The sequence below is a fragment of the Xenopus laevis genome, chromosome 3S (genome assembly GCF_017654675.1).
Source record: "Xenopus laevis strain J_2021 chromosome 3S, Xenopus_laevis_v10.1, whole genome shotgun sequence".
Taxonomy (NCBI): domain Eukaryota; kingdom Metazoa; phylum Chordata; class Amphibia; order Anura; family Pipidae; genus Xenopus; species Xenopus laevis.
In genome coordinates, this window is record NC_054376.1 from 82987133 (window position 1) to 83012154 (window position 25022).

The window sequence follows — 25022 nt, forward strand, 5'->3', positions numbered from 1 at the left end:
CTGGGATTTAGCACTTTAGGGGAAAGTCACATAAGTGCAGGAAGGATTTTATTTCAGTAAAAGTGGTGTAAATGCAATCTCCATATTCACAAACTAAAATAAATAACTGCCTCTTTTAATAACTTGGTGAAAAAAACACAGTTTACAAGCGATGAGCACATTTTTTCACCAGGCAAGGATTTGCGGTGAAACTCCACACTTCACTATTTGCAAATAATTTCACAAAACTGCAGCAAAGAAAAAAGACAAAATTGGTGCAGAGACAAAAAAGTCGGCCTTATAAAAACAACCTTGACTTTATGCATTGGGATAAAAAAAAATCAGGGAAAACGTCCATTGACTTTAATACATTTGGAGTGAAAAAAAATTGTAGCCCGTAAAAAGTTTTTTTGACGCCCATTGACTTCGCAAATTCACCCATCGCTATTTACAGACACTTTTTTGAAAATGTCATCAAAATGACAAAAATGGAGAAGAAAAATTACGTTTCTAACAACATTTTCTGCCAGCGTTTTTAAAATAAGTAAAGCTCAGTGTAACTCTTCCACCTGTGTCAGCTCTACATTGCTTCCTTCAATCTTCATTCACTCCACTTTTAGGTGCAGTATGGGGAATTCAGCATATTAATCAGGATTAGCAGCCTATTGTGAGGGTACAAGCCCTGTTTTCACTATAGCCAGAACTGAATATAAAGAAAAAAAGTATAATAACAGAAAAATAAATAAATAGTATAATAGAAAAATATAAATTTTGCTATTTATTTGTTTACTGAATGAGACAATGTTAGCATTTTGAGTGAATATATGTTATAAAAGGAAAGTAAAGCCAACACAACAAATTTTCATTTTTGTACCAGCACACAGCCTACTCCTCATTATACCCTGAACTTCAGAGCTGCTCAGCACTGGTGTGTCCCTTCTGTTTCCAGCATATTGGTAATCAGTGAGCAGGTGCATACAAAGTGGAAGCTAAACTGAGATCTTAGTATACTGTACATGTTGCACCTAGTTGAGATATATAATGGCAATGAAACTCTCATGGCAAAGGATGGCACCTCTACAGTTCTAAATATGCGATGGGCCACAGTTAAGTTGGTGCAAGTGTAACTGATGCAGTTCGGGAAGGATGAAGGTTTTACTTCCCCTTTAACAGGAGACAATGCCTAATGGATATAATGTGTGGCACTGCATTCAACTGTGAAATTATAAATTCACTTAAAGTTTATTTGGTAAAGTACGTATTCTACTACCCTTTAACACTGGCAGAGAACCTTTTCTCTGAAAGGCGCAATCATTAGTATGAGGCAGATGGGCAGCTGACAAGTTTAGGAAGAGTAAAGACAAAAATTATCAGTAAAATGTTGTTTAAAATGTATTTGAAAGACAAATGTATGTTGGTCTTTTTAATGTTGTTGCACATCATGGATAGGAAACTGGCTACAGGATTGGGTACAAAGGGGGTTGTCAATGCTGCATTCTCTACTTGGAGTAAGGTTCTTAGTGGGTCCCGATTGCTTCTGGATTGGGTTCAGTTTTATTTAATTTGTTCATTAATGACTTAAGTGAGGTTATTGTAAGTTATGTGTCAGTGTTTGCAGAAGACACAAAACTATGCAGTCCAATTTATTCCATCCAGGATGTGGCATACTTGCAACAGGATCTTCACAATGGCGTAACTAGGGGACCACGGGCCCTGGTGCAAAACCTGCACCCACCCCTATGGCACCCAATGCTTCCCTAGAAGTCATTGCCACTGGATTCTGATAAACTGGCAATCTAGGCAGCTAGGTGGCAGATGAGATACAATGTCCATAAATGTAAGGCCATGCAACTGCAATGTAAAAATATGTAAGCCACTTATATCTTTAATTAAAAAGGCCATTGGAGTTCTTGTAGATAATAAACTTGACTGTAGTAAGTAATGCTAGTCAGCAGCTGCAGTGGCAAACAAGGTATTGAGCTGCATTAAACAAAAAAGGAAGTTAAATCTAAATATTCAGAAAGGATTTTTTACCATGAGAGCTGTGAAGTTGTGGAATTCTCTCATTGAATTAGTTGTACTGGCAGATACATTTGATAACGTCAAGAAGGGGTTGGACAGTTTTTTAGCAAATGAGAAAATACAGGATTATTGAAAGCATCTCTTAGTACAAGTTGATCCCGAGACTGGTCCGATTGTCATCTTTGAATCTGGATGGAATTTTTTCTCCCTCTGAGGCAAATTGAAGAGACTTCAGAAGGGATTTTTTTCTTGTCTTCCTCTGGACCAACTAGAAATTATACTTTGAACTTAATGGACTTGTGTGATTTTTCAGCATATGCTATAATGTTGTCAAACCTCAATCACAATGAAGCTCCTTTACAATGATCCTCCAGAGACCTTGATTCTGAGAAACCTTTATTACATGGAAACTCTATGACTGCTGTTCAAAAACCTCTCTGACCAATACCAATAGTATTGGGTATTGGGATGGACAATTTGCTTGACCAAGTTTTGTTGTGATTGATTTTTGTGGCATGGATGATAGAAGTCTGTTGTTATCATGTTTTGTCATGGTGAGGATTTATGATGATTTACAGTACCATTATTATCACAAACATTCACATCAAAAATGAGAAAGATCTCCTATGATTAACAGAGGTTTGTAGTAATGTGCATTTGGTGTGAGTGCTTTTATTTTGTGCTTGTGATCTAAATTTTAGTCACAATTAAAAATGACAGCTTTAAAATGAAATATATATACATATATATGTTTGTTGCGATATGGGATATACACTATAGTAGTCTTCCAAAGCAGAGCTGTGATGAAAAAGTAGCAGAAAGGCAAAAAATGATTGTTTCACTTATACTGACTAGTGGTGGGCGAATCTGTGCCGTTTCTGTTACCGTGAAATAATTTTGACACGTGTCAATTTTGATGTGTATATAAAAGATGAGTAGGTTCATGCAATCTTTGATAAATGTTTTATGTTGTAACCAACTTTGTAATAAAATACTTAAATTGAATCAAAATTCTCAATAATAAGAACAAGAGCAAACCAATGTTATTCATTAGACAATTCGTTTTATTAATAATACTAACAACTATTATAGCTTTGTACAGTAGTCAATGGGCGTCAAAAATTTTTGATGTGAGTGACAAACAATTTTTATACGCGCGACTATTTAGTCAAAATGCATTAAAGTCAATAGGCGTCCGAATAATTTTTAGCACAATTTTGTTGTAGGGGTGTATGCCATTTCATAGTAAGAGTTGTGTACGGGTCCAATATCGTATCTGACGATAGGAGGTGATTGTTGTTGAAATGCCTTGTAAGACTAATGTGAATTGTAGTTTGTTTAAATTGCACAAATAAATATTTTAAGTGAGATGCTGTGCCTATCTTTAATTTAAATGTCCGAATAATTTTGATGTGTGACAATTTTTATGCGAGTAACTATTTTTTTTTTGAGACAGCAGATTTTTTGCTGGCAAATTGTTGCTGCAGTTTCACAAACTTTTGCGACGAAAAGTGGAAATTCACGGCAAATTAGTGTCTGGTGAATTTATTCACCCATCACTAATACTGAATGATGCCCAGGAGATTTTATTTGTGAGGATTTAGTCAAGAAAAAAATCATTCCATTCATTAAATAATGTATATACTGTAAGTTTTGGGGAAATGTATACCCGCAAATTGCACTGCATGGAAATAGGGTAAGTGCAAAGTTATTTAAAGCCCCTAATATTTGTGTGTCTTTACTCTTATACCACTAGGAAGGATCCCTCCCCAATACCACTGATTTTAAGCAAAGGACTATGTTACCATTTGTGCAAAAACTCTGGAAAAGTGTTACCTGCCTTTCAGCACCTTGGATAGCAACTGTGCAGCTCCAAGCACTCCCACCCCTCCTCCTCCTCCCTAGCAACCACTCTGCCTGTAGTAACTAACCATAGTGAGTATGTGCTGGACTGACTACTCTTCCATTACAGGGGCTTATAAAGATGTCTGTGATTGCCTTTGAATAACATGTTGATGCCGCTGATAAATGGAGCCTTTAGAAATCCCTGCCTTACTTGCCTATATCTGAGGAAATAACCAGCAGCTTTAGATATCTATCTATAAATATAAATTGTATTCCATGACTAATGGGCAATATTAGCGCAGTTAATCTTTTCAGTAAGAAGATTTCAAGAATCAGGGGCGTTCCTGCCATGGCGGCAGGGAACGGGCAGTTACAAGGGGAGGCAAAAAGCCGCCTCCTGTAACTTTAAGAGTTGAATTTCTGGTTTTTAAACCGGAAATTCGGCTCTGCTAGAGCAGAAAGCGCAGTACGCGCTCATTACACTAGCAATGCCACACATTTTGACCAGCTCCAATGCTAAACTTTTAAGCTCGGAGCGGGGGGCGGCATCGGGGTTGGTGCCTCAGACGGCAGCAGCCCACGGATCGCTCCTGTCAAGAATTGAATATGTTGCATTATGGACAGGGCCGGATTTACATAGCGGGCGCCCCTAGGCCCACTGCCGTTCATCGCCCCTGTCCCCTCCCCTTTATTCGTGTAAATCATCTGGACTGGAGCAATGGGGATTGTCACACGGGAAATTTAAAAACCGAATGTATCTCTAGCGCATCCCCGGTGTATTTGAACCAATGTGGGTGTGGTTTTGGCAGCATACTGCCCCCCTAAAATCCTGGGCCCGGGTGTCCTTTCCACAAATCCGGGCCTGATTATGGATTTAAATAGGCTTTGCCCAGTTATCAGGTGAGTACACAGCGACAACAACTTCATTGCTAATAATTCTCTGGAACAATTGTTCAGAAAGAAATAGTCATTGGAGGGGCAGTTAGTATGCCTGGCCCAGAGAAGTTCAGTGCAATTCATGCTCTCAGCTGGTGGGGAAAAGTTGCCTGTTCACTTCCACAGCAGCAGCAGCAGCAACGTTCAGAATGCGGACACACTGCAGCTGGCTGAATCTTATGCACAGGAGCATCACTGCTCGGAATGACATCACCCTGAGCCAATCAACCGGCGCTGCTTCTGCCCCGAACCTCCTGTTTTCCCCCAATAGCAGCGCGGGGTGGGAGGGCTCAGTGCTGCGGAGAGGACTGGCTGGGCTGGGACTGCGGGCACATACCGAGCACGAGCGGGGGAGGGGGTTTGCCCAGGTGTTCGTAGAGCTGACAGCCCGGTGCTTCGCCAAGAACAAGGTAGGAGCCTGTTTCTCCCACAGACATGAATGTAGCTGTAACCATTCAGCCATGGGCAGACAGCGGGGATTGGGAGTCCTGGACTCCAGGAGAGGAGAGATGCTCAAGGGCAGAGAGGAAGAGGCTCGGGAAGGTGCAGTGTGAGCCATTGATCCCAATGCGCATTGTCGCTGTCTCCCCAGTCTATTTTCTGGCTTATTTAATGAGAGCAGGGAGTGTGCATGTGTCTGGCACTACTGAGCTGTGACCGGCATTTCAATGCTTGCCTTGGCACTGCCCGTTTTACTGCATCACTCGGGCACGATTAATGGCAATGAATTAGAGCCTCAATAGGGCGTCGTGTGTCCCTCCAGCTGTCCAATAATTGCGTCTCTGCAGCAGAGAATGGGGATTTCTCCGTGGTTTCAACTGGAGGGTCGCAGGTGGGATTGCCCCTGCCCACAACGCTGCTAACTATAATTCTCATGGCATGTCTGCACATCACATATGAATATATATGACTTGATTTATTACTATACAAATGACCCCTGATGATCAGCACCCTGTATCCCCCAAGCACATGTACCTATGAGCAGATCTTCTTGTTGCGGCATTGGGCAGCTGCTTGTGTAGCTTTTTACACTCCATTATAAGAATCTGTAGGAAGGGCTGGGGCTCATATACTAAGGGGCCAACACTCTACAGTATTTTTTCTGCTCTAATGTTACTGAACCATAAACCCAACATATGCCAAATTGCACTTATGTTTTGGTATTAGAGTCATTATCCCTCAAATATTAATCTGCACCTATCACCTACCCCAAAGTGTAGGGCTCCAGTATGACTCTGCATTCTTATGCGTTTTACATTTCAACACTAAGGCACAGTACCAATGACAAGCTAGTCTGCACACAGAACCCCCTCCTCATTGCTGAAAGACTTGGCACTTGATTCACAGAGCTTACACTTTAATGCACAGAGTTTCACTTGTGCATATTGAGTTTATTGGAACAAAAACACTGAACTATGGGAGAAAACACATTGAAGGTTGTATTAAAATCTTCACTGTACTATCCATGGCCTCTTGGTAAATGAGACTCCATGACTGTAAATTAATTTTCCCCTTGAAAGAGCATGTGTTAAAATGGCATACAGTCTATTTCATTGCCCGCCTAACCCAATGCTGTTCAGAATAAGGAGCTTCTGTCTGATTGATGTGGACACCACTGCAAGGGATCAGGGCGACCAGGGCAGTAATCAGCACCAGCTCATTATAAATGAATATTATTTTCCCCTGTTAGTTTCACCCTGTAACTTAAACTCCTTCATTAATTTTATTATGCTCATTTTATGGCAATATTTTACCTGGTCCTGATCTGTATATATATATATTGAAAATCTGTATATAAATGACAATCAGAACTACAGTATAATTGTAGTAAACTACACTGAAGTACTGCTTCCATTGCTAATACACTATTGGATTCATGTCTGATGCATTTGTTTAGTCAGAGGTCCCTCTCAGTCAAAAAATGATATGTTAAGGGATAATTTAGTGTATTTCAGTGAGTTGATCGGTAATATATGCTGTAGTCTAGTAATTCCCAGGAGCCTGTCTCATTATGCTGTGCACAGCCCCCTTGAGGTAATGCCTTTTACCTTGCTCTGCTTTTTTTTCCTTCCGTTGCTCTGTGAATTTGGCTACTGCCAGTGGCCTACAGGAGAGGTCTTTTTGGCTTTTGATCATTGAGGTTGGCATGACACCACGCATGTTACTACAGTTCTCCATGCAGTTAAGTGAACAGACATTCACACTGACTACAGTAGTACCTGCTGGAAAGCAAGGAATCCCGTGAGACTTACCGTAGTTGCTACTACAAAGTTTGTATCTGCTATTTCACCTTACACTGCAGGAGGTAGACAAAAAGGCCTTTAATCCATCAGATTCTAATGGGTTAGGTGTATGTGTGTAATATATGCATAAGCACATTTATATATAGTATATAGCATAAGAAAATAAGTTTATTCTAGGTTTTATGTATGAAGTCCTATTTAGAAGGTGTGGCACGGGGAAAATCTGCATTTGTTCAGTCTTATACAGATTAAATGCATGATAGGCTGTATTTGTGTGGATGCTTTTGTGTGATTTCTGTGAAGCCATGCACAGCAGATCTGTGAATACCAATATTGTCTGCCATTTGTCATCATCATCGCTGACCAGTATCATGATTGCCCTTGTGTGTGATGTTCTATTTTTTTTCATGAAGAATTGTTATCTAATGTCTGGGCTTTGTTAGCTGTCAGTAAGGTGATACTGTATCTTTCCATGGCTGTAGTATTATACAGGGCAATACTAAACTATCATTATGTAAATAAAAACCTTAAATAAAAATATCATGTCAGAAGAGGGAGATATATTAGCCAGTTCTGAGTTCAGTTAAAGCAATTGTGATTCTTAGTGGCCAAATGCTCTCTGTTAATATGTTGTGCAATCTAGCCATTGTAGTTTGGGATTATATTGTATATTATTTTATATTTAATTCTATAATCCTGATATATTATCCTAATATATTCTCTAAATTTAACGCCAACTAAGCTGTTTCTGGTCATTCCAACTTTTATGTCAGGTCTACCATGCAGAGTGCTTTGAGCCAGACAGCCTATTAGGGTGTGGTACGAGCCACACCTCTGTATGATAATGTACATCACATCTGTTTTTTTTTGCCTCAGTTGTGTATTTATATATATATATATATATATATATATATATATATACACACACACACACACAGAAATGTTATTGATGGGCTTGCCAATCATCGTCAATTATCTGCCATCGTCATCATCTGGGTGCAGTTGTTGGAGTAGGACATTATATGGATTGCTCACTGGTAGTATGATAGGCTATTACTGTTTTACTTGACATTGAAATGTATTTAATAAATTGAAACAGGATGTTGCTGAACCCATGTCCAGGGCCGGAACTAGGGGTAGGCAGAGGAGGCACCTGCCTAGGGGGCAGCGCTGTGGGGGCGCTGGGCAGGTGCCTGTTCAAGATTCTTCTGCCTACCCCTTGTCTGGATTCGCTCCCCACTGCAGGTCTCAACTACCCCGTCTGTCGCTTGCTCCTCTGCCCCTCCCTCCTCTGTCTATCCATCTCTCCCCTGTCCATCCCTCCCCTACACCAAACTGCCCCTCCGCTTCCCCTTCCTGCACCTATGTTATGGTGCAAGTACGCATGCGCGCGCGGGGGGGGTTAGCCAAAGGGGTTGCCTTGGGCACCTGGTCGGCTTGGCCCGGCCCTGACCATGATCGAATGTTTCTTCCATCTAAGCAGAAGCTTAGCAGAAATCATATGCCAAAGTCACAGAGGTCATTGCTTATATTTATAACTTGTCCTGAACATGCAACGCAATGAAGATAAGCAATGACTCATTAGGAAATCATTGATAAGGCAATCTTGCTTTCTGCATCAACAAGATTTGCTCTTGCAATATATATTGTATCACAGATCTCTTCAGATTTACAGAATGATTCTTGTCTTATCTCTCTGCAAGAAATCCGTTACATTGTTTCTCAAGTAACATTTGGATGCTTATCTGTACAGAATGAAGTCTGAACATTTGATAATGTTGCACTAAACAAACATAGGTCCTTCTTTATTAGCCTTGGTGCAATATGCTGCAGTTCAGTAACCCATAGCCTCTAAACAGCATTATCATTGACCACTCTAATTCTCAGGCAGTTAAATGAGTGAAAACTGCTAAATATCTGATTGGTGGTCCTAGATTAATGCACTGAGGTTAAGGGTTGTTATAGAGTGCTTACTGTTTGAAACGTGCCATGAGGATTGATAACCCTGAATTGTAGGATGAGCAACAAGTAGTGACAATTTAAACATATACTATTCAGGTCTACAATATATGTTAGTTTTCTTTCTTGTCTAGATTGAATTACTGTATATTTTGGGTATTTCATTTGGTGCCTTTTGTAGCTGTGTGCCATTCTTTGGCAATCCTCTAGATCTGGATGCTAAACTTGCAGACGGTAAGGTGTTTGTATATGGAGCTCCCAGCATCTGCAGTAAGTAATAATGGTAATGTTTTAGAAGTTGCTTAAAAGTTTGATCCGGGTCTAGTGACCCCTTGCAACTGATCTGTAGGTAGGATTTTCTGTTCATCTAAGCCCAGGTGCAAACTTTTTCAACTTTATTATGTTGCCCCAATGAATTAGAAAATCTTATAGTAGTTTGAAGCCTATTTTAAGCCAGAGTAGAAGGTTTCAGAAATCTGTGTGACCTCACACTGTGTTCATGGAATACCGGATGCATCTTGAAATTAACTAAAAAATACATTTCCATATACTTCACTTTGAATAAATAAATGAATGCAAATGAAGAAAATAACGAATTGTATCAGCTATAGGCCTGTCCTCAATGTAATGGCATTTTGTATCTTTTAAACCCATTTTCACATGAGAGGTGCTATCTATAGTATGTGTACTGGCATAATAAATAAAAAGCACAGAGCTGAATAGTTGTGTCCAGTTTTGTATTTCAGGACTCCTTTCTCCTTTTTTTTTTAACATCACTCAGGAAATGGAAAAGAATGATTCTGATTCATAAATAAATAATGCTAAAATGTAAATGTCTCTGCTGAAGGAATGATTATTCAATGCTTTTGCTTTAGACGTTTACCATGAAAAATCAGTAATTCTCAATAGTTGCAAAGTACAGTATGTGCAACAATTTTTATAACCATCCACCGTTCGCAGTAATGTCTAAAGAGATTGTTCATTTTTAAATTAGGCTTTAATCCCTTGGAAGCTGTTTTCAAGTCAAAATTGAAGATGAATAGTTTGGAGCCTAGTTTTCAGTTGAATGTTGAAAGGGTTAGTATAGGAAAGCTAATAATTAAATCAAACATACTAAACAAATCATGGCAAGCAACTGAAAGTTTGCTTAGAATATGACCTTATATAACATTATAGCGACCTTATATAACATTTAGCAACCTGGAAGCTGTTTTCAAGTCAAAATTGAAGATGAATAGTTGAGAACCTATATAACATAGTAAAAGTTAATGTAAGAGTGAACTTACCCTTTTAGAATACATCAAGAAAATGGCAAACAATAGTAACAATATGTTAGGTGTAATAAAGTAGAAAGGGTCAACTAAAGGAGACTGCATTTGCAGAGCTTGATCAAGCTAGCCCATAGAGGTGGGCTTAAAGACAAATGAATTCCCATGTGGTGCTTTAAACTCTTGTAGACTTGGGATGACTTTTTTTAAGTGATAATAACTATAAACTTGTTTGTGATTTTCCTCCCTGCTTTGACTGATAAAGGTAACTCATAAAGAGCATCCAGGCAAACCAGGCTAACATTAATTTGTGAGTCATGAAAACATGGGCTTGGTTGTAGATAGAAAATGCAACCTCAGTAATGACACTGTACTTACCATCTATGAGAAGCTGTGGATTGAAAATGCTTATTAACTGAAAGTAACAGGTTCCATCTATGAGAAGCTGTGAAGTGAAAATACATATTATTAACTGAAAGTAACAGGTTTACAGAATTATAAAAAAGCTGTTTTGTGAATACTTAAATAACCTCTTAAATTGGAACAAAACACAACTGGATGCCACCCCCACTCTTTCATTCTACCTAAATATAGTAGTTAAAGTGCTTATCTATTTTCTCTGAAATTGGAAATTTGAAGGAAAAGAGAGAATCCAGACATAGACTATTTGTACATTGGCTATTACATTGGGTAAATGCCAAGACAGTATACTGAATGGCACAAAAAACATTGCTTGACTGCTTTCCCTGGAAAATACCAAAGGCAAAATTTGAAGAGGGTTGTGGAGATTCAAGGTTAAATTGAATGTTATGGAAATGTTACCAAGCTCCCAAAAATTGATATAAACAAAAGCGACCACAAAGACATTACACAAAGACATTATTATCACATATTGATAACCATTTAAAGCTAATTCACCCTACTCATGGCAAAGTAAACACCATTTGGCAGGCCTGGTGTAAATAGGACATGAAGTGTATTGTCCTTTGTAAAACCCACACCTTGGACATTTAGGAATTATTTCATGTTAATTTTTGTAATTCTCAGGGATATGCTGATATGTGTACCATATATGCCTGATCATTGTAGGGATGTGATGTACAGAGTGTATGTGTGACACTTAAATGAGGTGTTTACTGTCCTGGAAAAATGAATCCATCTGTGGGACTGTTGGTTGAAGAAAATACTTCAAGAATTCTGCTGCTGGTTAAAAAGAGAGCCTATGGCCAAAATGATTGAAAAACTAAAAGGACATGTTGGATTTGTGTATTTTAGGAATGGTGTTTATGATGGGATTCCTGGTTGACAAAAACTCAAAGGTAAAGTTGTCAATCCAACCCACATCAAACCCACTTTGCATTAAAGCAGCAAGTATTTCTTTATAATACACAAAAGCCATGAATATCTTGTAAAATATATCCTTATAAACGGTGAGTAGTGATGTCATCAGTTATAAACGGTGAGTAGTGATGTAATTTCTGTCACATGACTCACTAAAATTTGTGTATTATAATTAATAAAGTACCCCCAGTTGTAAAATATGAGGATATTAGAAGTTACCTCGGAGTTCCATGACCTGTATAAAAACACTCGGCCTTAGGCCTCGTGTTTTTATATGGTCATGAAACTCCTCGGTAACTTATAATATCCTTATATTTTACAAGAGGGGGTACTTTATTCACTATATATTCAAAGGTATGTGTTCAAAAGGTAAAGCTTGGAATATGTGTTCCAATTGGCCCAACAACCCTTTCAAAAAGCACAATGTCACCACCTTTGTCTGCTTGCATCCTGCTCTAGTGCAGAGGGTTTATTATTACATTGAGATAATTATTGTACACAAGATACATGAATATCATGTAAAGTATAGCCTTATAAAAGGTGTTCAGTGATGTCATCAGTTATAATTGGTGCTCAGTGATGTGGTTTCTGTCACATGTGAGACTTCAAAACAAAATCCAATAAACACTTATTAGTCTGAAATCTAGTTGCTTTGGGGAACTGGATGATCATAAACTATACTCAACTGCAGAATATAATAACTCACTATACCCAACTGCAGAATATAATAACTCACAGAACTGTAGAGTATTTACATCCACTGTTTGAGCCAAGCGTCACTTGTAAAGGTCTTGTGATGGTTGTGACTGTGGAATGTGAAGATTTAACAGTGCACAAATTAGAGTGAATAATACCTCCCCTCTTACACAGAGTACTATAAATAGATCTAGCTGCTCCCATGTAGCCACAATAATGCAATTTAAAACTAACAAGGTGTAACACAGAGTAAGTGGACATCTAACGGTATACCCTGATACGGATTAGGGTTGTGAAGTGAAGTGGTAAGTACTGTATGTGATATGACAAATACCAGCAAAGAGAACTTGATCCTCACAAAGTAATATACTGTATCCTATTGCTTTCACAGCTGCTTCTTGAAAAATTCATATTTTTGTTTTCATGGTTTCCACTTATGTATCTCTAGTGTGTTATCCACAAGCCATTGTAACCACATGTAGCAACAACTAATCAACTTTTTTAATGGTTTTATCACATTTTATTTCCTAGGAAATACTACCTTGCTCTCTATTGTACTCAAATGACTAGGGTAGCGTGGTTCAGAAAATAATTTCCACTCCATCTGAATTTCTTGATTGGAATCCCTTTATGAGCATTCTTTGTTTTTTATATAAAATATACCTTTTTTGTATACCTGTTTTCTGTGCAATAAAGTACCTACTGTGCAGTATAAGTGTGCTTTGTGCTAAGGATTAACACATGCCACTTTGAGTGTGTAAAACACATGGTATTGTTCAATATATCTCTGACACACACAGTCAGAGTGGTTATATTAATACTGTGCAGGAGTTAATTGGATTAATTATTTGGAGCCATGTGACTTAATTGTGATCGACTTTTCACCTCTGAATTACTAGAGTGGTCCCTCCATCTGAACCTGATTGTTTTAATGATGAGTTTGATAAAGATGTGTTTATTTAAATCTCTGCAATAGCTGTTAGTTCTATTAACTATTGGCAAGAATTTTGTGACATAGTCAGTTTGACTTACTTGAGAATGTCCAGTATGTTTTAAGCAGAGGATCATCATAATGCTCTCATGTATAATTTCTCAGCAAAAGGAAGGAAACCCATTTATTATTATATAATAATATAGGTGAGGGTTTGAGACTGTTGGTCATTATCCCTTACAGATTCACGTCAATACTTAGTATACAGGTATGGGAATTGTTATCCAGAATGCTCGGGACCTGGAGCTTTCCGGATAATGGATCTTTCCGCAATTTGGATCTTCATACCTTAATTGTGCTAGAAAATTATGTAAACTTTAAATAAACCCAATAGGTTTGTTTTTACTTCCAACAAGGATTAATGATATCTTGGTTTGGATCAAATACAAGCAATTGTTTTTATTATTACAGAGAAAAAGATAATCATTTAAAAAAAAAATAGATTATTTGGATAAAAATGGCGTCTATGGGAGACGACCTTTCCGTAATTCAGAGCTTTCTGCATAATGGGTTTCCAAAAAATGGATCCCATACCTGTAGCAACATTTGCCATTTTGCTGGAGAAGAATGCTGCTGTGTTAGGGGCAGACTGTGAGCTTATTGTGTAACCATTCAGAGTTCAGTAAATTTAGTAGGGCTGCCTTATACCTTTTATCTTCACTGTTCCTGTTTATGGATTGCTCACTGGTAGTATAATAGGTTATTGCTGTTTTACTTTGCATTGAAATTTTTTTAAATACATTGAAACAGGCTGTTGCTGGACAATGACTGAATGTTTCTTCCATCTAAGTAGAAGCTTGCTTAGCAGAAATCATATGCCAAAGTCACAAAGGTAACATAGTAACATAGTAAGTTAGGTTGAAAAAAGACATGTCCATCAAGTTCAACCTTTCAACTTTTTTTAACCTGTCTAACTGCCAGTTGATCCAGATAACATCCCATTTGAAGCCTCTCCAATTTGCCTCAGAGGGGGAAAAATTCCTTCCTTACCCCAAAATGGCAATCGGACTAGTCCCTGGATCAACTTGTACCATGAATTATCTTCCATAACCCTGTATTCCCTCACTTGCTAAAAAGCCATCCAACCCCTTCTTAAAGCTATCTAATGTATCAGCCTGTACAACTGATTCAGGGAGAGAATTCCAAATCTTCACAGCTCTTACTGTAAAAAAAACCCTTTCTGAATATTTAGGCGGAACCTCTTTTCTTCTAATCTGACCACATGTCAGCTGGAAAGACCTACTGGTAAATAAAGCATCGAGAGATTATTATATGATCCCCTTATATATTTATACATAGTTATCATACATAGTTAAATCTGGGTGAAAAAAGCCTGAAGTCCATCAAGTTCAACCCCTCCAAATGAAACCCAGCATCCATACACACACCCCTCCATACAGATGAAGCCACTTGGATTTGTGAGTTAAATGCATCATAACTCTGGGTTAATTGAAGAAACTGTGTTATCTAAAGTCATCTTAACTCATGAAACGCATTTAACCTTTTCATTAGCATACCAAAGCACCATAGTTCACAATGGTGAACCCTTTAATTAGATGGGATGCTGTGACACAATTATCTGTGTTAAATGGGATATCTGGGTTTAGTTATTCTGTGTCAAACACACAAACCAAAGTGGCTTCATCTGTACTTTCACATAAATTATTTATACCCATACACTATTGATTTTAGTATCACAATAGCCTTTGATATTATACTTGTCCAAGAAATCATCAAAACCCCTCTTAAAACCATTAATAGAATCAGCCATCACAACATCAACCAACAGTGTAACCTCACTCCCCTCACCAACGCTGCTTTAGATGAAAGTTCTTTTCCTCTAGTCTAAAGGGGTGGCCTCTGATGCAGTGATCTTCTTTATGGGTAAAGGGATCCTCTGCTATTTGTCTATAATGTCTTCTAATGTACTTGTAAAGTGTAATCATGTCACATCTCAAGCATGGAGAAAACAACCCCAACCTAGACAGTCTACCCTCATAATTTAAGTTTTCCATCCCTCTAACCAGTTTAGTTGCACATCTCTGCACTCTCTCCAGCTCATTTATATCCCTCTTAAAGGGGTTGTTCACCTTCCAAACACTTTTTTCAGTTCAGCTGTTTTCAGACACTAAACTGTTTTTTTGCAGCATTTAGTTGATACATTTCTTATCAGCGTCTCTGGAGTATTAGCAACTATTGTATCAATTCCAACAGCTGCCTGTAATGAAACCCAGAGATTCTGCTCAGCAGGGACGAAGATAAGAAATGTATCAACTACATGTATCAATATAGAACAGTTTACAGCAGTGATCCCCAACCAGTAGCTCGTGAGCAACATGTTGCTCTCCAACCCCTTGGATGGTGCTCCCAGTATCCTCAAAGTAGTTGCTTATTTTTTAATTTCAAGCTTGGAAGCAAGTTTTAATTGCATAAAAACCAAGTATACTGCCAAATAGAGCTTCCTGTAGTCTGCCAGTCAACATAGGGGCTACCAAATAGCCAATCACAGTCCTTTTTTGGCACCCCAAGGGACTTTTTCATGCTTGTGTTGCTCCCCAACTCTTTTTACATTTGAATGTGGCTCATGGGTAAAAAAGGTTGGGGATCCCTGGTTTACAGGGTCGGCGACCCCCCCTCCCAGAACTGCTTTAGAAGGTGAAAAAAATGATTAGAAATGATTTCCTTTTCTCTCTAAAGCCTTGGCTCTGCATGTGAATGGGGACCTTAACTTATTTGCAAATTACTGTGTATAAAGCATGTTTTCATATTAGAGGAATATTTTTCCCTAACATTGACAAGAATTTACAAGGTCATATTATAATCCTGTGATCTACTGCATGCAAGGGCATGATAATTGCATTTATACCACTGATAACTGCCAAACCCCTCTCTTGATGGTTCTTAAATCATCCCCTTAGTCATTTATAACATATTCATAAAAATGTACTTTAAAGGAAATGCTATTGTGTATATTTAATATATAAAATACACATTTAGCAATTTTGGCATTCGGCTATTTAGTTATATAAAGGACTGCTGTAATACGGTATGGCAAATCACAAGTAAATGATATTTTAGACTAAAGTTTTCTGTGCAGCATAACCTATGTTTGTAGAGTTATAGGATATATTGGATCTCTTATCTGGAATGCTTGGGACCTGGGGTTTTCCAGATAAGGAATCTGAAATGAACAGCTTTAAATTTTACCAAATCCTTATGCGGACTGTGCTATCTGTCAAGTACAGTTCCGTTTCAGACAGATATATTAGATATGTTCCTTGCAGTATCTATCTTCCTCCTATTTTGCCCTAGTTCTAGATAGTCAATTGAATATTATAAGCTTTGTGCAAACAGTGTTGTACCGTATTACAAAATCAATAGTAATCGTTGAATTTATTGGACTGTAGTGCTATCCACATATTAGATACCTTTGTGCCTTCTGGGAGCAACCTATAGATTCAAATTCCTCAAGGACTATTAAACTGTCCTTGCTTATTATGTTTTATTAGATTATTTGACACAAACTCTGGGGATTCTGAATCCCCAAAGAGTCAGAACCCCAAACAAAGAGATCACAGGGATTTTATAAACTAGTAAAAATGGAGTTACTGGTGGGAGAGAGCATAGAGATATCACTCACAGCCAAGCAATAGGCTGTGCCCTCAAGGCCAGAGTATTAGTGACCAAGGCTAGCTTGAGAACAGAATACATCCAAGCCAGAAGGGCTCCCGAGGGAATCTGCATACACAGAATGTTATTCTCTCTCAGTAGCCTTAAGGAACAGTGCACCAATTTTAGAAACAATTATTAAGTGCATATTCCATCTTTCCAAGCATTGCAGATAATAGTCCCATATCAGAATGTCAATATATTTGTTTTTTGCTTTTGCAATGGTAATATTGGGACACACCTAGAAAGCGCAAACAACTCTTATATAAAATATGAAATGCTTATACAGAGACATATTGTATTCCAGGAGAATAAGGTGTAGCATAAGATACAGTGGCTCATGTGACAGGAATTTTCGGATAACTAAATATTCCAATTTTCAATAGACAGCTGCAACCAACTTTACACATGGAGACATGACCTTCAGACTTTTTATACAGATGTAATTTAAATTGAATACAGATCTCTGCAACAGTTATATCATAAGATTCGTGATTTGAAGTCTTATCTATTTAATTTCCTTTATCAAACTGGTAGTTTCAGAAATGGTACATTTGTCTGATTATAGCAACTTTTAAAATACAATTTATACTGACAAAAGTTTTTAAGGTCAGACATTGCTGCCTTATTACATTCTTATATAATTCTTCTTCCTAGAATGTAAACTCTATTATGCCAACATCAGTCTGGGGCTATTCCACACAAACCTTCATTTTCTCACTTAGGTGCAAAGAATGTTTGTCACTTCAAAATGCATTAGCTTAACAAATGAGCAACTTCCATCTTATTGGCTTTGTGCTAAACAAATAAGCTGTTTGAAAATTCCACAGACATCACTCATTATAGAGGAGCCCTGTATGGGGAAGTCGGTCACTAGCATTGCTGACTAAAAAAAGGCCCAAACACCTTGTATTCACATACAAAAATGCAATTAATCATAAATACTTTTCTTTAAAGTCAATGTTTTTTCTTCTGCTTTTCTATATTTGCTGTCATCCTTTCTGGCTGCAAATAAATAATTAATCATATTAGCCCTTAGGTAACCAATTTCAGCGGTTTGTCATTACGTTTACGTTTTAAGTGATCCATTCACTTGGTGAATGGCCCTGGCCTGTAAGAATAGAACTTAATTCTAAAGTTATTAATATTGAAGACGCAATATGGGAGGCTGGTATATTTGTTCACCTCCTTAACACTACTGTGTATTAAACTCAGAAATTGGTGTTTTTTATGTGAGCAAAACAGAGTTTCATTGGGATCTCCTTTTACCTCTGTAAAGTAAAATGTATTTATGCAAATATATGTTTTTTTTATATGTCATTTTTCCTTTGAGCAATTCGAAGAGTTTTTTATGCCATCCCGCTGGCAATTCGTATTCTTGGCGACGGGAAGGCATTTTGGGGAGATTAGTCGCCTGAATTAGAGAAGATTTGTTGCTGGGCGACTTATCTTCCCATCTGCAACCACCCTAAACTATCTAGTTTCTCTTCCTCCTGTGTCACCTATGCAACACTATGTCATTTTACTAGAATTGGGTCAATTAAAACTGAATCCTTCATTAGTTGAATCCTCAGTGTAAACAAACAAACAATAAACGTTCCAAAATCAGTTTTTTCCCTGCTCTCATCAACCAAGTGAACTCACTCAGAATAAAAAGTGTTTTTTTACCGACCTTAAAATCAACATTTCTATCAAATCATGAATCATTTCTATCTATCACTTCTTGTTTATAGTGGGAATATACTGACGTATATTTCTTTAACCAGCATTTGAAAGACATTTAATTTTCCATCTGTGTTTAACCCTGCGAAAGTCTTTTCAAGTAAATATATTGCAGAAAGATACATATTCAAAATAACTATTATTACTGCTAATGTATAAGTATTCTTTAAAACAATTACAATTCAATAAATCTAAATGTTTATTAGTGTATAGATGGCAAAGAAAGCTCATCATGTTTGCAGTAGGTAAACCCTGCATTATTTGCATTTTTTTGTCAGAAAAATACTGGGAAATGACTGGGAACAGTGATTTTTTTTTCCATAAACGGCAAACAAGCAAGAAAACACAACTGTGTATTAGCAAGACCCAGCTCTGCTGTTTATAATCCACTAAATCTGCTTAAATATGCAAGCTGGTAACCATGGCAGAGCCTAGTATTGTCGCAACTTGGGCTCATCCCAAAGCTTCGTCTGATTTATAGTGAGAGAAAAACTGTTTGGTTGCAAGGGAGAAAACAATCTGTTCTATTGCAAGTTTTATATATTAACTTATAGGACTAAAATGGCTGCATATACCTCTAAGGTCATCTTACTGATTAAATACCAATACTAATTGTGTTTGTGAAAGCGCCACGTGGTTATACTCACATATCCAATAGAGGTAGCATGGTGATAGGTGTCAGTTTCATTCAAGGCAGAGATAGCAAATGTGACCCCCTGTCGAGATGGATTGATAGGTTTAAGCTTCACCTTTAGGGTTTCAACCAATGTGGTCCGGATTCCCTACAGCAGAAAAGGATCAGGGAAAAGGATATAACCTGAATCTAACTTCAGGACTGTGGTCCCTTCACTTTAGGCTAGCAGAGCCTAGGGGAGCACTACATCCAGCTATCAATCTTTGTTGGAGCACAGACTGCTCTTGCTAGCTATTCCTGACTATCTCATGTACCTAGAATATATGTATATTTGAAAGTATTGATGCATTATTTTTCTGAATATACAAGTCTGAATGCTTCATGTGGCACAAGTATTGTTTAAAGTTGAAGATTTTAAATCCGATGACATCATTAAGCATTATTTGTGAAAATATATGTTATCTTGATTCTGGAAGTATTGGGTAACGAACCAAAACAACACAACATAAAAAGTGTTTTAACTGCAAAATTTAATTCAAGCAGTGAAGGTACAGGCGACATGTTTCGAGCCAGGGCCAGTCCCTATAGCCTTACCCAATAGTTCTACAATTGACTGCTGTGAGGTGAAGCACAGACACCATTAGGACTAACAGCCTTACCAAATTGCTAATCAATATAGCTGAAAAAAATCTTTCATACAGTTACATATTTTTCCTGTTATAGTTGAATAGCTGATCTTGTCCCAACACCCCCACCAGTGCTGCTCGTTTGCTTTATGAGTGACATTTTTTCTAGCATTTATCATACTCTATTATAGTGCTGCAAATATGAATAGTATCAGTAATCTGGGAATTTATTAGCAGAAATAAAACTTTATTTTGGATAAACCTTCTATTGCATGTTGCTTTTGCAAACCAATACCATTTATTTTCCTAATTGTTTATTTTAAAGGGGTTGTTTACCTTTGAGATAAGTTTTAGTATGATGTTGTAAGTAATATTCTGAGACAATTTGCAATTGGTTTTCATTTTTTATCATTTGTTTTTTTTTTTTTTAAACGTATTTAGCTTTTATTCAGCAGCTTTCCAGTTTGCAGTTTCAACAATCTGGTTTGCTAGGGCCAAAATTACCATAGCAACCATGCATTGATCTGAATGAAAGACTGGAATAAGAATAGGAGAGGCCTGAATAGAAAGATGATTAATTAAAAGTAGCAATAACAATACACGTGTAGCCTCACAGAGCATTTGTTTTTTTAGATGGGGTCAGTAACCCCCATTTAAAAGCTGGCAAGAGTCAGAAGAAGAAGAAGACAAATAATTATAAAAAAACAAAGAAAATACATAATAAAGAACAATTGAAAAGTTGTTTAGACCTGGTCATTCAATAACATACTAAAGGTTAACTTAAAGGTGAACTACCCCTTTAAGCATAGCAATTACAGAATTGCCCACCATACCTTAAATTTTGGTCAAAACCCCATATAGAAAATATAATGGAATTCCAATAAACAAACTTGTAGACAAATACAAAAGGAGTTATGTTTACTTTCCTGATCATACAATCCAGAGATCTAACCAGCAGTAATAGCATTAACCTGCAGGCTCATACTACTTTCTGCTTAAGGCTTTTATAATGAGCTTGTTCATATTGTAAGAGTTCACTTGGTACTCTTAACTAGTTTACAGGCTAAAAGCACCCTGAACTATTTAAAGGGAAATATACCCAAGATTTAACATTACTTTTTAATATTATATCACCCAAAGGTTATGATACTGTGCCCTTTGGTGAGTTATCATCATACAAACATCATAATACCACCTTGGCATAACAAAGCAATACACTTACAACTTATATTTGTACAAGGGCTTTTGTCATCAAAAAAGTAAACTAGAACTATAAATGCTTGGAAGGATTGGCTGGTCTAATGAGTGTCTATACTATTAAGGAAAAATGTAATATATATAACCTCGGCAGGTCTGAGATGGCGTTGTAGAGGGTGCCGCTGACAAACAAAAGTTCCAGCAACTTAAACTGGCAGCATATAGTAAATATATATATAGTAGAAATCGTAAAACTTAAAAGTAGAGCAGTATCTGCTAAAAAAATTAAGTAATGCAGGATGTTTAAGACAGGAGCTCAGGTCAAGCAAGGTGCAATATAATTTTGCACCCTTTGAACTTGTACCCTTTCTAATGAGCCCTAACCACTGACTGATGGAATAAGATGTAGGAAGACATGCAGAGGACGTTAATAGTTTCTGACCTCACAAGATTTGTCAGAATTAACGCCAAAGGTGTTAAAAAAACCTATAGTTTTATCAGCCCATGAATAAATATGCCTTTTAAAAGAAACATTTTTTTTTAAATATTAGATTCTTATCTTTGGACAAGTTATATTTTGTTTATGAATGTGTACTGATAACATGTTGCTCAATGTACCCCTTTTCTTTTTTCTGTACCCCTTCTGCTATTTTTGGAAAATAATAAACAGCTATTTGATAATAAATATTAGATTCTAGTTTTATTTTCTTGTCCATGCCAATCAATTAAATAAAGTAGAGTAAAGGGGAGTACCTAATTAGCAGGTTGCTAGTATAGAAATTTGCGTCCCTCATCCCACCCACATGCTGTACATGATTAAAAAGTACCAGAAGGATCTAAAAAGTAATACAGGTAAGGGATCTGTTATCTGAAAACCCGTTATCTGAAAACCCGTTAACCAGAAAGCTCTGAATTACAGAAATGCTGCCTCCCATAGGCTTTTATAATCAAATAATCCAAATTTTTAAAAATGGTTTCCTTTTTCTCTGTAATATTTCAACATTAACTTGTACTTGATCCCAACTAAGATATAATTAATCCTTAATGGAGGCAGAACCATCCTATTGGGTTTATTTAATGTTTACATGATTTAAGGTATGAAGATCCAATTTATAGGCATACAGTTTACTGGCATTGGATCAAAATGGCATATTGTTATTAATAAAGAATAAAGAAATGCCACATCTGTAAAAAATGCAGTGGTTTTGTGTCATGCACTTTTTAAAGCGCTTCTGATATTTCCCAGTAAACCTATGTTTTTTTAAAGGCTGGATGACATTGCCTGCTGAGTACTCTGTACTTATTTCCTATTTTGGTTGAAATTGCTTTGCAGGTTGTATTACATTTTCTTCCCAGCATGTCTTTATTTCAATGTGCTCTCTGCATTCTGTTAAGTACTCACTGTGTGAGATGTAACATTCTAAAGTTAATATTTTTAGCCTTATTCTTTGTATTGTTCTGCTTTATAATCAAATGTATAGCATGTTCTGCAACAAAACATCTGTCAATTTGCATCTACTTCATTTCTGATATGTAACACACCCGATAAAATAGGTGACATGTACTAGTTACACAGTTATTTGTCCTGACACAATGGTAGTGGTCCATTTTGCTGATTTTTTCTTTTGTGACTCTTGATCAATAGGCTGTAACTCGTATTTGCTGAAATATGCTTTTCTAAATAGAAATCACATATTAAAGTGTGTTCTGTTTTCTAAATCAGGTACATTTAAATGTTAACACTATGGTGTTTTTTGCTGGAATTTTAGCCTTTTCAAGCTTATAGAATTTTGCATACTGGTATGCTACTCTTCTGCTATTGGTGTTCAAGTCCAGGAGTCTATGGGGGGGGGAGTGGTTTTGTGTATAAACTGGAAAAAATACAGCTCAACACTATTGTCTATAGGTCCATTTACTTTCAAACGAATTGTGATTTTTTTCCCCCCACGAATCACAAGATATTAGTAGTTACTGTTTCTAAAAATCCAAGACTTATCAAGTGAAAAAACCACGAAAGCCTTTCATGGCAAACTTCACCAAATAAAAGTTGTCAAGGTGCTGTAGAAGTCAGTGGGAGGAGCAGTAACGTAACTAGCGGCGGCAGCCCGGGTGCGGGGTGTGCAGCCGGGCTCCCCACCCCCTTCTGTATGCGATTTTCACAGCGGTTTCAGCTGTGCGCAAGATTCCGGGGGGCCCTGAAGGGGTGCGGGCCCTGGTCCAATTGCACCCCCTGCTCCCCCGGTAGTTCCACCACTGGGGTGGAACGCGGATTCTGTTGGAATGTGAGAGGTTTTAGGAATTTTTTTCCCTACAAGCTTTTCGGGGTATTCTGATTTTCTTGGATTGTTCAGTGCGTTTTACCATCCTTACTTGGATACGTACCATGACAATGTGAGTTTAGTCGTGGTTTCAAGAATCTCTAAAACCACTAAAATCCGACCTTTAATAAATAAGCTTCCACGTCTCCCCTAAGCGCCTTTAGGGGCAGATTTAGCAAGGGTCGAATTTCGAATTTAAATAACTTCGAAATTTGAATGAAAAAAGACCAACCGAAATTTAATAAAGAAAAAAAATTAAGTTTTTTTTGCGGGTGAATAGTCCGTATTCCTTTGAATTCATCCCTAATCGAATCATATGAATCAAAGTTATAGCGCATTCGATCAAATTCGAATCAAAATATTTGAATTTTCAATTTTTTTTCAAATTCAAATCGAATTTGGACTATTCCCTTGTCGAAGTAAACAAAAATTATCCTAAATTCAAATTTTTTTAATTTTAATTTTCACTGCCCCATAGAGTTGTTTTATTTTTTAAATCATAAATTCATCTGTACAGGGTGCTGGTCCTTTACTGACTGAATATATTCCATTAAACCTTTCCTTGTAGGAGGGCTGTACCACAGTTTTTTTTGTCTCTACAAACTGTTGCTCATAATTAACTTGTGCCTCTTCTGACACCGGGCTCATTCATAGCCCTGAATCTTGTGAGTTTTAGCATCTGGTTGAAATCTTGAATGAAATGACCACACCTGGAGCCGATATTCAATGCCTCAGCACATTTGTCTAATGCTTACATCACAATTTATGATTATATATCATTATTTCTATATCTTTATCAAATAGAGTGCAGTCATCTGTAGATAAACTATTTTCTTATTAGTTGAAGCACATCCCTCTAAACCTATCATATAAAAATGTTTTATAAGATTTTAATATACAAAGCACTTGTCGATGTTGTTGACTTAGGGGCAGATTTCATTGGGTATTGAAATTTATATAGAAAGCAAAAGAGAAATTGCTTTAAAAAGTCATTATTTTTAAATTTTCAATTATTTCACACCACAATAGTGAATTAAATTCACCCATCACTACTTTACACATCTGTATACATATAATCTTAGATATAATCATTTATGATTGATATATATGTATGTCATTTGATTCACTGAAAAGATTTTAAATTATTGAATAAATATAATGTATTGAAACGTAATTTAAATGTGTAATGTATGTATTTGAAATGATGCTCCCACTCCCCTGTGACCCTGTGCCTTCATGGTCATAGAACTATTAAATAACTTAATATTACTTAACATTATAAAATATAATTTTCCCTAAATAGCTAGGGTAGAGAAAACCATTTAATTTTCTTTTTTGAACCAGATAAAATGTGTGTAAAAGCTGTGTTTTATAGACTTGCTTGACTCAGCAGGTATGGTTCCTGGGTTGAGCTTTTGCTGTCCTTTCTGTGATCAATAATCCATTACTAGATGTAGCAACTGCTCTAGGGAGTGCAGAAAGATTTGAATGTATTGAATTATGTATGCTGCTCTCTCGCTCTCTCTCTCTCTCTCGCTCAAAGGGTGATGAAAATGACTGGAGAGATTTTCTGCAT

At 37.1% G+C, this 25022-nt stretch overlaps 1 protein-coding gene across 2 annotated transcripts in view; it reads left to right on the top strand.

Moving 5' to 3' along the window:
• Positions 1 to 5054: 5054 nt before the first annotated feature.
• Positions 5055 to 25022, top strand: part of cntn1.S (contactin 1 S homeolog) — an 80767-nt gene continuing 60799 nt past the window's right edge. Inside the window, exon 1 of one of the 2 annotated variants that reach the window (XM_018254107.2) lies at positions 5055 to 5192. The gene's annotated coding sequence lies outside the window, so the exon portion shown is untranslated. Of the gene's footprint in view, positions 5193 to 12573; positions 12595 to 25022 lie in introns of those variants that run through there. The other variant, XM_041587512.1, reaches the window with a different exon arrangement.